Below are 12,473 nucleotides of genomic sequence, written 5' to 3'. Positions count from 1 at the left end.
TAAAAAGCAGTTTGGAATACTAGTGCAGGTGGCTTATTTTGGAAACTGACATTGCTGGCTGCTTTTCATGCCACTGGTGCATCACGGAATGGGACAAAAGGGTAAGTGGTGCTGGTCAGCCCATCACTGAGCAAGTACATTGATTTCTGGTCTGGGGCTCTTATTCCACCAAATTCATAGAATCATAGAATATCAGGGTTGGAAGGGACCTCAGGAGGTCATCTAGTCCAACCCCGTGCTCAAAGCAGGACCAATCCCCAACTAATTTACCAACTAAATTCATGGTGGGACCTCACTATTATACTTTTCCCCCCTGCTATTCAGGCTTCAGATTGTCTTGGTTAGAGACTGCAATGAAGAACTGTCTTCTACAGGTTACTAGATGCGAATAATATCAAGTAAATTCTCACCCAGCAAGTGCAGTCCAGGTGATGGAATAAGTTGCATTTCCTAGAGAAAAAAAAATTACAATAAACTCAGCTAGAAATTCTTACCCGTTAATTGGTTTTCTGTATTTCAAGACAGCCATTTGTCACTGATGGGTTCTTCTTCTGTTATCAGAACAGAAAGGCTGTAGCTATAGCAATGAGGTTTTATACTTCAGACAATAACACGTTTCTCAGTGGGTTGTTCATCATGCACTTTAAATGACAGCAGCTGAGGTTTCATGTGGATTCTAAAAGTTTGCAGTCATGTTTCCCTATATAAACTGCTTAAGTTCTCCACAGTACTGAAGTTGGTAACTTCTGTGACACAGCTTTAGGGGCCCTTCCTACACCTAGGCAGTCATTGACTTGCTCTGCTTTCTTACTTTGCTTCTTTGAGAAGCAAAAACCAGAGCCCACTCTGGGTGTCTTGTTTTTGTTCTCTGGCAGCAGTAAGTAGGGGGTCATTCTGTGCTCTAAGAGACAGCCCTTATTTGGTCCTTAATTTCCCATGACCCATAACCATTAAAGGAACTACTGAGAAGCATTTGATCATATAAAAATGTTTTAAAGCAATAAGCATGCAAAGAGTCAGACACCATGATACAAATATCTGCTTTCTGTAGCACAAATAAAATATTGTGAGGTGGTCAGCTGTGGTTTTTGTACATTGGCCCTTCATTTCCTAGAAATGCAAATGATCATGCTGCCTTGGAGCCTGACACTGACTCTGCACATCATCTTCACACCCAAACTGGCTAACAATGGTCTCCGACTTGAGGAGCATGATAGAAGACACTCTCCACTTAGGGATATGGGCTACTACATTCCTCTAGCCTCCCTGGACAGCTTCCTCCCATTCCCAAAAGATTTTTTACAGTGATACAATAGCCTCTGCTCTTTGGCACCTTCAATTTCTCAGCTGGATAACTCTAATTTTCATGTACTATTCTCTTGAACTGTCTGTTGCGCAGTATGATCCACTGAGATTGGCACAGTTGCAGAGGCTCTGATATCTCCTGCAAGGTTGAGGGTTGAAACAATTCACCCTAAGCTCTCCAGTGAATGCCTGGAGGCCATCAAATGCTCCAGTGACACTACTGGGATGCCCAATATGAGGGAGAGCTAACAAGTGCCTCCTTTGAACTTCTGTTTGTCATCTTCTACAAAACAGTGCTAAAGCATCACTGGAAAAAGCTCAAATAAATCATGGGGACTTCTAAACTGGATTATATCAATTGACCACTGCAAACTCCTTGATGTTGCTTTCTGAGGTCAGCTTCCCTCAACCCTCATTGTATCAGAGAGAGACCACAAATACATATGCCACGTCCTGCAATGGCACCAATCCCACCTATATACTGAAGCCAACTTCCTCTCTCAGCACACAGTGTTGGCCAAAGGAATTTTCTCTGCCTGAAAGTAGATAAGCCCTTACTCAATAAACTCTACATGGAGGGTTAGCCAACAAGGCTGCCTTAAAATGACCCATTTACAAATCCCAGCTGCCCCACCCTGTTGGCTTTATTACTGCAGCAACCCAACTCCACTAGCCTCTGCTAAACCAGCCCTGGCCCTTCTATCTTCTACTCTGAAGTGTGTGCTAGAGAAAACATGGTCTCCTCTACCATCTGACAAATGAGTCCTTCCACATTTGTTTGTTTTAAGGTCAGTTTCACTTTTAGGAAGATTTGCGGGGCTGGTATCAAGACACGTAAAAATTGACATCTGTCAATCCATATAATGCCTTTTCCAGAAGAGATACTTCTTTAGCAATATAACTTGCTTTAAAAGGTTTGAGAATGCCCACTACCAATGAAAGTATATCACAAAAAGAGCAGTAGAACCAATGTACAACACTTGAGGCCCGATATAGAGGAAATCCATAGTGTGTTTATTTAGTTTTATACAACACATACATAAAAAGCACCTGTACATTACCCTAGTCACAAATTTAAAACAAATATTAATACAATAAAAAATACACCCAGAAAATCCCCTAAAATCGGGAAGGAAAGCAAAACCAAAAGCGACACCAATCACAAAATCCAACCCTGCTGGCCATTTGTTTTCACATACTTTATCACCAACACTACTTCTACAAAACTACAGCTTCTCCTTTTGTTATCTCACAAAGCCAAACATGGTCTTAAACTTACTTATTGTAGTGCCAGTCCACCGTGCTAATGGCAAAGATCTCAGTAGCTAAAGCTTGCAAGCATGATGGAATATGTAACTCCCTGCAACCGCAGTAATCACTTAATGTCTTTAATTTTATCTCAACAAAACTAGCTATTGTAAATGAGGTTTCTGTGGGCTTTCATAAAAAATGAGGCAATTTTGCAACACGCAGCAAGAAAGAAAGATGCAAGAAAGATAATCAAGTGTGAGAACAGGCAATTAATTTCAAACAATCAATCATTACCATAGATTATTTCCTACAACTTATACTACAACTCTTTGGCTACTTAGGCTATAGAAAAATATATAGACATGTATATATAGCATAACTGCTGCTACATAAGGTGATTCAGAGATCAATTACATATATAACAAATAAATATGATCAATTATGCATTTTTCATGCATGTTCTCCTCTCCAGTCTGTAGCACAGACCAACCACGCCCCAATTTCAACTCTACCACAAATCAAGTTGACCCAAGCAGAACAGAAGGAGGGTAGGTTGTGAACACTCATGGGGACGACACATCTCAAAGAACTCCAGTAACTGTAAGGTAAGTAGCCTTCCTTTCCTCTTTGAGTGTTGATCTCTATGGGTATTCACTGAGGGTGACTCTGAAGCGGTGCTCAATGAGGAGAAGAGTGTGAGGAAGTATGGTGTGCCACAGAGTGGTGGCTCACTGAGCCAAAGGAGGCATTCATGGCCAAAGCTCAGATCAGAACATAATACCTGGTGAAAGTGTATATGGAGCCCCAAGCAGCTGCTCTGCAAATCACTGAGAGGAAAATTTCCTATACAGGAGCTACTGCAACTGCTTGAGCTTTGGTAGAATGGGCCTTGAGAGTTTGAGGAGGAGCGGCTTTCATAACATCACTGAGACAGATACAAGAAAATATCCACCTTTCCGTTCATTCTCTTGGCAATAGCAACAAACGACTTCGGAGACTTCCGAAAGGGTACTGTTCTATGCAGAAATAAGATGCCCCATACACATCTAGGGAAGGGAGTCTCCTCCCTGCTTTGGTGAGGTTTAGGATAAAAACACTGGCAGGTGTATGGATTGGTTAAGGTAAAACTCAGATGGCACCTGGGGTATAAGCTTAGGATGTAGGTGTATAGGAACCTTGCCCTTGGGAAAAACTGTGTAAGGCAGGTCTGCGGTAAGGGCTCTGAAGTCCCCCTATCCTTCTAACAGAAGTAATAGCAGTCAGAAAGGTGACTCAAAGACGTGCAGGAGAGAACAAGAGGCTAAAGGTTCAAAAGGTGGTTCCACAAGAGCAGAAAGGACGAGGCAGGGACAGGTTTCAAAACTGCAGGGAATGTCCTTATGATGATTTTCTGGAATTCTGTAGTAGCGGGATGAGTAAAAACAGATCAGCCTTCCACCAGGTGGGGGAGGGATGTGGAAAGCATAAATAGTTCCTAAATGTGTCACAGGGAGCTGACTGAAAGCTAGACATTGTTAGAGAGATAAGATACTCCAGTATGAGAGGAATACCTGATGCCACAGTAGGTAAAGTCACCAAAAGGCACCAAAAGGGACAATTGTTTCCATTTAGCAGAGTAGTATTACCACATAGTGGGTCTCCTGCTGTGCTGGAGGATGGCTTCAACTCCCTGAGGGAAGGCTCTCTCTATGCTCATTATCCATCCAAAAGCCATGCTTGCCTGACCTAGGGACTCTGGGTTGGAATGGTTAACCTTCTCATGTTCTGAGACAGTAGGCCCCGGAATGGTTGCAGGTGGATGCATAGGCAAGAGGCTACTGTAGTGTAATGATGGTGAACCGGAACTGCAGGAAGGATTACTGTTGCTCCATCACGTTTGATCTTCCTGAGCATATGGGGAACCAAAGGGAGGGGAGGGAAGGCATACATCAGTGATTCTGAGCACTGTACCAGGAAGGAGTCCTCTCAGGAGCAGGCGAGGAACAGTAAGCCAGGCACTTTTTGTTGTGCTGAGTTGCAAAGAATTACCAATATGGGATACCCCATTGCTGGAAGATGTGCTGTGCTATTGACGTATGGAGTTTGTACTCATGATCTGTGTGGAAATGCTTACTGAGGCTGTCTGACAATGAAGTCTTTACCAAAGGGATGTGTATGGCTAAGAGGGCAATCAGATGCCTGATGTACCAGTTTCAGAGGGGGACCATCTTTCTGTAGGGTGGGGTGGATCTCACTCCTCCATGCTTTAATATAGTAAATGGTGGTCATACTGTATAACATGACATGGACATGTGTGGTCTGAATGATAGGCAGAAATGTCTTGCATACTTTGAGAAACGCTCGAAGCTCACATAATTTACTAACCAGATCAGTTTCACACTGAAAGTTGTGCACTAGTAACAGTAGATAGTGTGCCCACACTTTGTATGCATAATGGGTAGCTATAAATGTATGTGAATTCCTCATGTAATGCTTCTCTGATTGTAAGCTTTTGTACTTAAAATGTACCATATAGTCTGTCTGGTAGAGGATTTTCATTTGTAATTGCCTATGCACGCAATGTACTAGCCTTTGAAATATTACAGAAACTAGCTTTTTATACAGTGCACTTATGCACAGGTCAGTATTAGTGTTAGAGATGACAATACAGAGCTTCATATTATGAATATGCAAAAGCTATAAGAGAAATATATGGCCTAACAAGAAATAGTGAAGACAAAGTCTATAAACAAATCCTTGCCTCTACACTGAAGAAGAGGGATGAAAAGCAGGTTACTGCTCTTACCAACAATGTCATTAACAATATGACAAACCCATTTGATCCTGAATAACATCCAGAGGTGCTTATCAACATATCTACCAGACTGCATGTAATGGCAGATGAACAGGAGTCTTTCCAGAAAATAGTAGAAGTTGGTGAAGAACAAATGGAGAGATTTGCGAGAGGTGGACTTGACTCTGATGGAACATGTAGCTTCTTCAGACCAATCAAGAAATCTGGTATCAAAACATTTGCTGACATGGCCAAGATGGCCAAATATAAGTCTGGCAAGAGAGGGACAAACACAGCTGCCGTCAGTCCAGAAATTGTTTTCCACAGAGCCTTGCCCTTAGCGTGGTGCAAAGATGATATTTTAATGGCAAGTGTTCTTAGTCACCCAATAGGACCACTGCCTTTGTCCCTCTTCCATGCTGATGGAACAATAAGAACAGGCAAAACTGAATTAAGGCATCAGCTGGAATCTCAGGCTGAAAGAATCTACAACCTAAGACGGGGTGGTCAACCTGTGGCTCCAGAGCTGCATGCAGCTCTTCATAAATTAATATGCGGCTCCTTGCATAGGCACTGACTCCAGGGCTGGAGCTATAGGTGCTAACTTTCCAATGTTCCAGGGAGTGGTCAGTGCTCAAACCCCTGCTCTTCCCCCACTCCACCCCTTCCCCCGAGCTTGCCATGCCCTCGCTTTCCCCACCAGGGCCTCCTGCGCACCGCATAACAGCTGATTGCAGTGGCCAGGAAGCGTGGGGAGGGAGTGGGAGGCACTGATTGGTGGGGCTGCCAGCAGGCAGGAGGTGCTGCAGGTTGGAGTGGGGGGAGCTTATGGGGGGCTACTCAGCACCTGGTGGGGTGGATGGGGTAGGGGCAGTCAGGGTACAGGAAGCAGGGGGGGTTGGATAGGGGGTGGGGTCCCGGGGGCGGTTAGGGCTGGGGGTCCCAGGAAGGGGCAGTCAGGGAACAAGGATCGGGGGAGGGGGTTGGATGGGTCGGAAGTTCTGAGGGGGGCAGTCAGGGGGCGGGAAGTGGGAGGGGGCAGATTGGAGGCAGGGGCCAGATTGTTTGGGGAGGCACAGCCTTCCCTACCCAGCCCTCCATACAGTTTCGCAACCCCGATGTAGCCCTCGGGCCAAAAAGTTTGCCCACCCCTGTTCTAAAACATGGAACACATAGATAACATGCGGATTGAAACAGGTACCATTACCAGCACAACTGACAAGTGTTGCTTCAAAGCTATGCATGCAATTGTGATGCACTTACTCCTGACTTCTGAAATTTACTTCCAGTTGCATATGGATTAACAGGGATGACACAGATTCACATCATATTTGGTACTGGGGAAAAAAATCTGTGTTTAATGTTGTCCAAACAAAGGGAGCTGCTTTAGAAATCTTGCCAAATTGGGAGACAGCGACAGACAATTTGCAATTTCTGCAGCAAGAAAGTTGGTCATGAGCAAGACTGAAGCAAGAAAGAAAAGGAGATACATAGAGACCTGAATTGCTTGTATCTCAATCTAGCCATCAAAAAGGATAAGTCGCTGGCCAAACTCCTACCATGTGAAGGAAGTTTTTTGAAGAGCATGCCAAAAGAGCATCTTGGCATATAAAGATTTGGATGTCTTTACACGTAGGTACTGAAACACACAGATATTAGATCACCATTGCAACATGGATGGAAAAAAATGTTGATAATGAATTACTTCCTGTATTCTTCAAGGGCCCAATGGCATCTGAGCTTCTACAAAACATTATTTTTGCCTGTACCAATAGGGGTCATTGCACAATCAACTATGTCTGTAGTCAAAAAATCTTCCTTGCACAGAACTGTGTAGATGCCAATGCAATGAAGACTGTGATAACTCACACACTCTTGACAGAAATCATAATGAACAAGTTAATAACTATGTTGACTAGAAATGTCACCAGTTGTATGTATTTCAATACCTGTACAAATTTATTAATATTTTTATTGTACCCTTTAGATTGTTGTGATGCTTTGAGGTCATAATATTCCAATTTAATGTCTTCCAGTAATACACAGTCATTAAACAAATAAATGCAAATATTTCAAAGTGGTCATTTTAAAACATTGATGGTGTCATTGTTTATCCCTGTTTCTATGGTAGTGGCGCGACTTGATAGTTCCACATCATATTTCATCTTAAGGTAGACATCATAAGCTTTCAAGTGATGTATGAAGTGCATGTCTTTAGAACATTAAGCTGACCAAACCGGTTGTATCTGACACTCACCTATTTTTTGAGAATTTATGTGTGGAGTTGCCACTATTCTTGTGGAGAGTTTGCTTTGTCTGTCTCATGTCTTTGCTTCACTGAGTCCTTGTGTTTGGAGGAGGCCTCCAAACCACCAGTACCAGAAACTGGCAGTGCATTGCTCAGTGGTTCCAGAACAGGAGGGCCCCAGATCCCAACAGGTCCTCACGGAAAGCTCCATACAGTGATTCCAGAGCCTGAAATCACTTGCTTAGTATGTGGAGGGAATGCATGGCTGATGTTGACTTCGAAGGGATACAAATTTCCCTAAAGCAGTACAGACAAAGTTCATAAGGGTGGTTCACTGGCAAAACACAGGTGCAGGTCAGACAGTTTTCTCAATGCCCTAAAGGAAAGGGGGAATAAGTGGGAGAAGACCCCCTAAAGCTAATCTAACTAAGAATACTCTTTACAATATTTACAGATTCAACCAAGTCAAACACCAAAGAGAAGAAATGGATACAGGACGTTCCATCCCAGATTACAAGTGGTAGCAAAGTAACTACAGGGTGGACAGTCCACATCACCCTTCATGCCCTTGAATGGAGGCACGAGTGCAAACCAACAGACACTGCTATTGAAGAATTTCCAGTCCCACATGCACAGAGCACTTGCATATCCTACAGTGAATAACTATAGAGAGCAATACTCAGAGAAGAACTTTGAATGCATCCAATGAAGTGAGCTGTAGCTCACAAAAGCTTATGCTCAAATAAATTTGTGAGTCTCTAAGGTGCCACAAGTACTCCTTTTCTTTTTGCTGATACAGACTAACACGGCTGCTACTCTGAAACCTGTCATTTGAGATCTGTGAATTCTATATGCTCTTGTGGAACTGCACATTAACTAATTCAGAATTTTGTTAAGTGACTGATATGAACATCTCATGTCTTTTAGTGTTGATGTCCATCCAAATGCTTTACAATCACGCAAAAAAAAATGACTGCAGATGTTTTAAAAAAAACTGATTCTATCATTTTCACTGCCAATATTTTTCAGGCCTCTTATTGTATGAGATGGAAGACATCAATATGTGAGATACAATTAAAGTATGTCACAAAATTTGATTAACTACATTGGGTAAATTCTGGTAATTTTCACATTATGGTCCCGATCATCAGCTAGTGTGAATCAACATAGTTCCATCAGGTGATTTACAGCAGCTGAGGATCTGGCCCTATATTCTCGCTTACATGCTCAAACAATAATTGTCAAGAACTGAAAGAAACTGGGGAAGGTTTTTTTTAAAAAATCACCTATAAAAATTAATATCAAAGCATTAGCATGTGCTTAATTTTAATCAGGAGCCAGAACACTAACATGAGCAGACCAATCAGGCAGGAATCCCACACTATACTGTAGAACCTCAGAGTTACAAACTGACCAGTCAACCACACACCTCACTTGGAACTGAAAGTACTTAATCAGGCAGCAGCAGAGACCAAAAAAAACCAAGTACAGTACTGCGTTAAAAAATAATAACAGGAACAAAGGGAAAATAAATAAAGGGAAATTTTCTTCTTCATAGTAAAGTTTCGGAGCTGTATTAATTCAATGTTCTGTTGTAAACTTTTGAAAGAACTGCCATAATGTTTTGTTCAGAGTTACGAACAACCTCCATTCCCAAGGTGTTCATAACTGAGGTTCTATTGTATCATATTCTCATGCATGCATGCTAAGGCTACCTAATGAAGGCTGCCTCATAGCTGCTGAATACTGGAAGTACTCCGTCAGCACTAAAACCTGTGAAGTTCCTTTACATGGAAGAAAAGACAGACTGCAACAAAAGATCAGTTAAGCTTAGCCGGTATTTTGGGGGGTCACATATTAAGCCACATTTCATCTGGCATAAATTGGCATAGCTCCACTGAACATATTTTGAACATTTTTTTCTAGATATATAGCCATTATTATATTAATCCAGTGGCTTTCAACCTTTTTTCATTTGTGGACCTCTAAAAAAATTTCAGACGGTGGGGCGGATTTCCTTTGGAAATCTTAAGACATAGTCTGTGGATCCCCAGGGATCCGCAAAACAGCTTGAAAACCACTGTACTGATTCCACTGAGTAACATGTTCATAGGAAAAGGTCTGATTCACACGCCCAAGTACCAAGATCAGAAAAGCGTTCATATATATCATTTAATATTCACAAACTGTCCCACCTCACCTCTAACTCAGGGTCCCTGGCATCTACGGTAACGGCTTTTTCTTGTGGGTGGATGGGTATATCAAAATACTCTCCATGTTCTATGTTTATAAACAACTCAGAATCACTTTAATTTCAGTCAGTTCATATTAGTTTCTAAACCCCAGAAATGCAGACAAGTTTTATATAAGGAAGAAATCTGTTTACATAATACTGTGGCTATAGTACCTCACTCCTTTAATGAATACCTTGTTCTTTAGTATACTTTACAGCATATAACAGTAAAGAAGTCTCTCAAACGGATCACTACAGATTTCACCATACCAGTAACCAATACATAGTGTATTGTTGTGAGTATTTTCCTCTGCAAAACATTGCTCAAATAGTCTAATAAACCTCACTAGGAGCCAAAACCTCTCATCCTTATTCACTTTGAAACTGATCCAAACCTCATTGTTAAAATGCCCATTGACTTCAGTGCGCTTCGTATCAGGCCCTTTTTACTCAATCTTTTTCAGCGAAAACTCCCCAGGGACGACTGCAGAGTTTGTCCAATTAAGGTTTGAGCAAAAGCTAAGTAATAACCTCAGATTTTGCCTTAGAAAAATATTTTTTAAAGTTCCTGTTCAACAAATACTGCAAGCCTGAAAATAATCCCTTAAATCTACACTCTAAAGAGAAGATTGTAGTTCCGCTGCAGAATTGACTTGTAAGTACACTCATGCTGCAGACAAACACTGCAGTGAAATTTGCCCAGTTAACAAAAGAGCTGCATACCCTTGACACGCACTTTTTTATTACAATGTCAGGAAATTAATTTCTTGCCCAAGAGACATTCATGGCCCAACAGTGAACGTTATGCATGTTTAGAAGGGAAAGGTTTAGATTATCTAAAGACTCTATCAGGTGAATGAAGTCTATTACTGAATGTTTGCATTTTATCATCAGAAAAATATCAACTGCCTCAAACAGCAATGAAAATGATAGAACAGTAAATTAAACAGGATTATAATTTGAGAAAATATGGGATTAAGTCGAATTTAATCAAGTTTATATAGTTGAAGTGTTTTCAGGACATGCGGTGAAAATCAGCACCCGTCCACCCACACATCTCTTTAATATGCAATATATTCAAAGCTCTGCTTTCTAGGGGGAACAAGAGAAAACGGCTTCCTTGTTAAAATGTTTTTTTAAAAATAAATTAGCTTAATAAATACAGGGGGAGATGGAAAGGAAAGGGAGTTCTCATTGTTGAATGTCTACCATTCAAGGTCTAAAGTACATCAACACTAAAGTTAACAGAGTGAAAGTCAGGTTTCTAATTTCCAGGGCAAGTACTGTAACTTGACATTTATCTACAGAAACCTCATCCCTAGACCAAGAAGAGCTTGTAGTCTGTTAAACTTTACAGTTTAAAAAAAAAAAGCTATGAGATTCAGTTTTATCCTAGTGCTAATAATACCATGTCATATCACACCAATTTTTAAACAGATTTCTACAAAGAAATCAATGGGGAGTTCTACTTAATAATCTATATGGTCCAGCAAATTAAAGTATTATACAGGTTCACTTAGAATGTGCAATAAACAGTTACTGTTATCAGTTATGATAATTAGATTCCCACAAAATATGTTCAAACCGGGTTTTGTACAAAGCCTAATTTGATATATTTATTATTTGTTTTGAATCCCTTCCACAATGCAATAGGTACTTTCTAAACATAACAGCATCACTGCTGTAGGTTTTCACCATTAATATTACAATACTGTCTGATACTACGGGAATAATTTTTGCAAGAAGGAAATAAATAACTAAATACATTCATAATCCCCCTTTCAACCCTGGCTTAGTACCTGTATGATGTGTAAACATAAGAGGGGTTCCTCAGAGTCTCTGGACAGTTCCAAAGACTCTATTGCTATTTGAACTTAAACTCACACAAGCTAACAAATTAAAAACAATTACTATAAACTTAATGAAAGCATTTGTTTAGAGAGAAATATACAATCAGTAAAAACATTAAATGATTACAATGATGAGGTATTAGGTTATACATAGGTCACATGACCATGTACTCCCCCAGTGTTCCTAAACATAAGTGTCTCCCCCATTAGTTCTCTGTCCCCCTTGTCTCAGATACCCAGGTGGTCTACATGGAGACATGCGGCAGGCCTGTAAGGAGATGCTATTAGAAACTCACTTTACTGGGAATTGGCAGTGCAAGTCTTGATGATCCAGGTATGATGAAAGGTGTTTCACAGATGCAATCGGCCTTAATTGTGCAAAATTAAACCCTATCTACCTATTCACTCAGGTTCCTTTTCTGTCTGAGTGGTCAGGAGACTGATGCAGGCAAGCAGGTCCTCTCTGGGGATCGCTGGAGAGGAACTAACTGTTGCCTCCCTTCTATTCTGGAATGGTACTGACAGCCTTTAAAGCTTGGAACCCACAGATTCACCTATAAGCAGGTCGGGTCTCTGGATACAAAATCCCATATCTGGCATAAAGATGCCAACTTTCTGATTGCAGAAAATCGAACAACCTTGCCCCGCCCCCGTCCCACCCCTATGCCCCACCACTGCCCCCGCTCACTTCATCCTCCCTCCCTCAGTCATTCACTCTCCCCCACCCTCACTCATTTTCACTGGGCTGGGGCAGGGGGTTGCGATGTGGGAGGGGGTGAGGGTTCAGGCTGGGGGTGCAGCACCAGGGATTAG

At 41.5% G+C, this 12,473-nt stretch overlaps 1 protein-coding gene across 4 annotated transcripts in view; it reads right to left on the bottom strand.

The window, feature by feature from the left end:
* TAFA2 (TAFA chemokine like family member 2) overlaps positions 1 to 12,473 on the bottom strand; it is a 295,636-nt gene that overhangs the window by 141,703 nt on the left and 141,460 nt on the right. The window contains exon 1 of one of the 4 annotated variants that reach the window (XM_084625489.1): positions 411 to 422. The exons of the other annotated variants lie outside the window; for them this stretch is intronic. The gene's annotated coding sequence lies outside the window, so the exon portion shown is untranslated. Of the gene's footprint in view, positions 1 to 410; positions 423 to 12,473 lie in introns of those variants that run through there. 4 annotated transcript variants of the gene reach the window in all.

The sequence above is a fragment of the Lepidochelys olivacea genome, assembly GCF_965140295.1.
Source record: "Lepidochelys olivacea isolate rLepOli2 genome assembly, chromosome: 1".
NCBI lineage: Eukaryota > Metazoa > Chordata > Testudines > Cheloniidae > Lepidochelys > Lepidochelys olivacea.
This window is presented reverse-complemented; position numbering and strand designations above follow the sequence as displayed.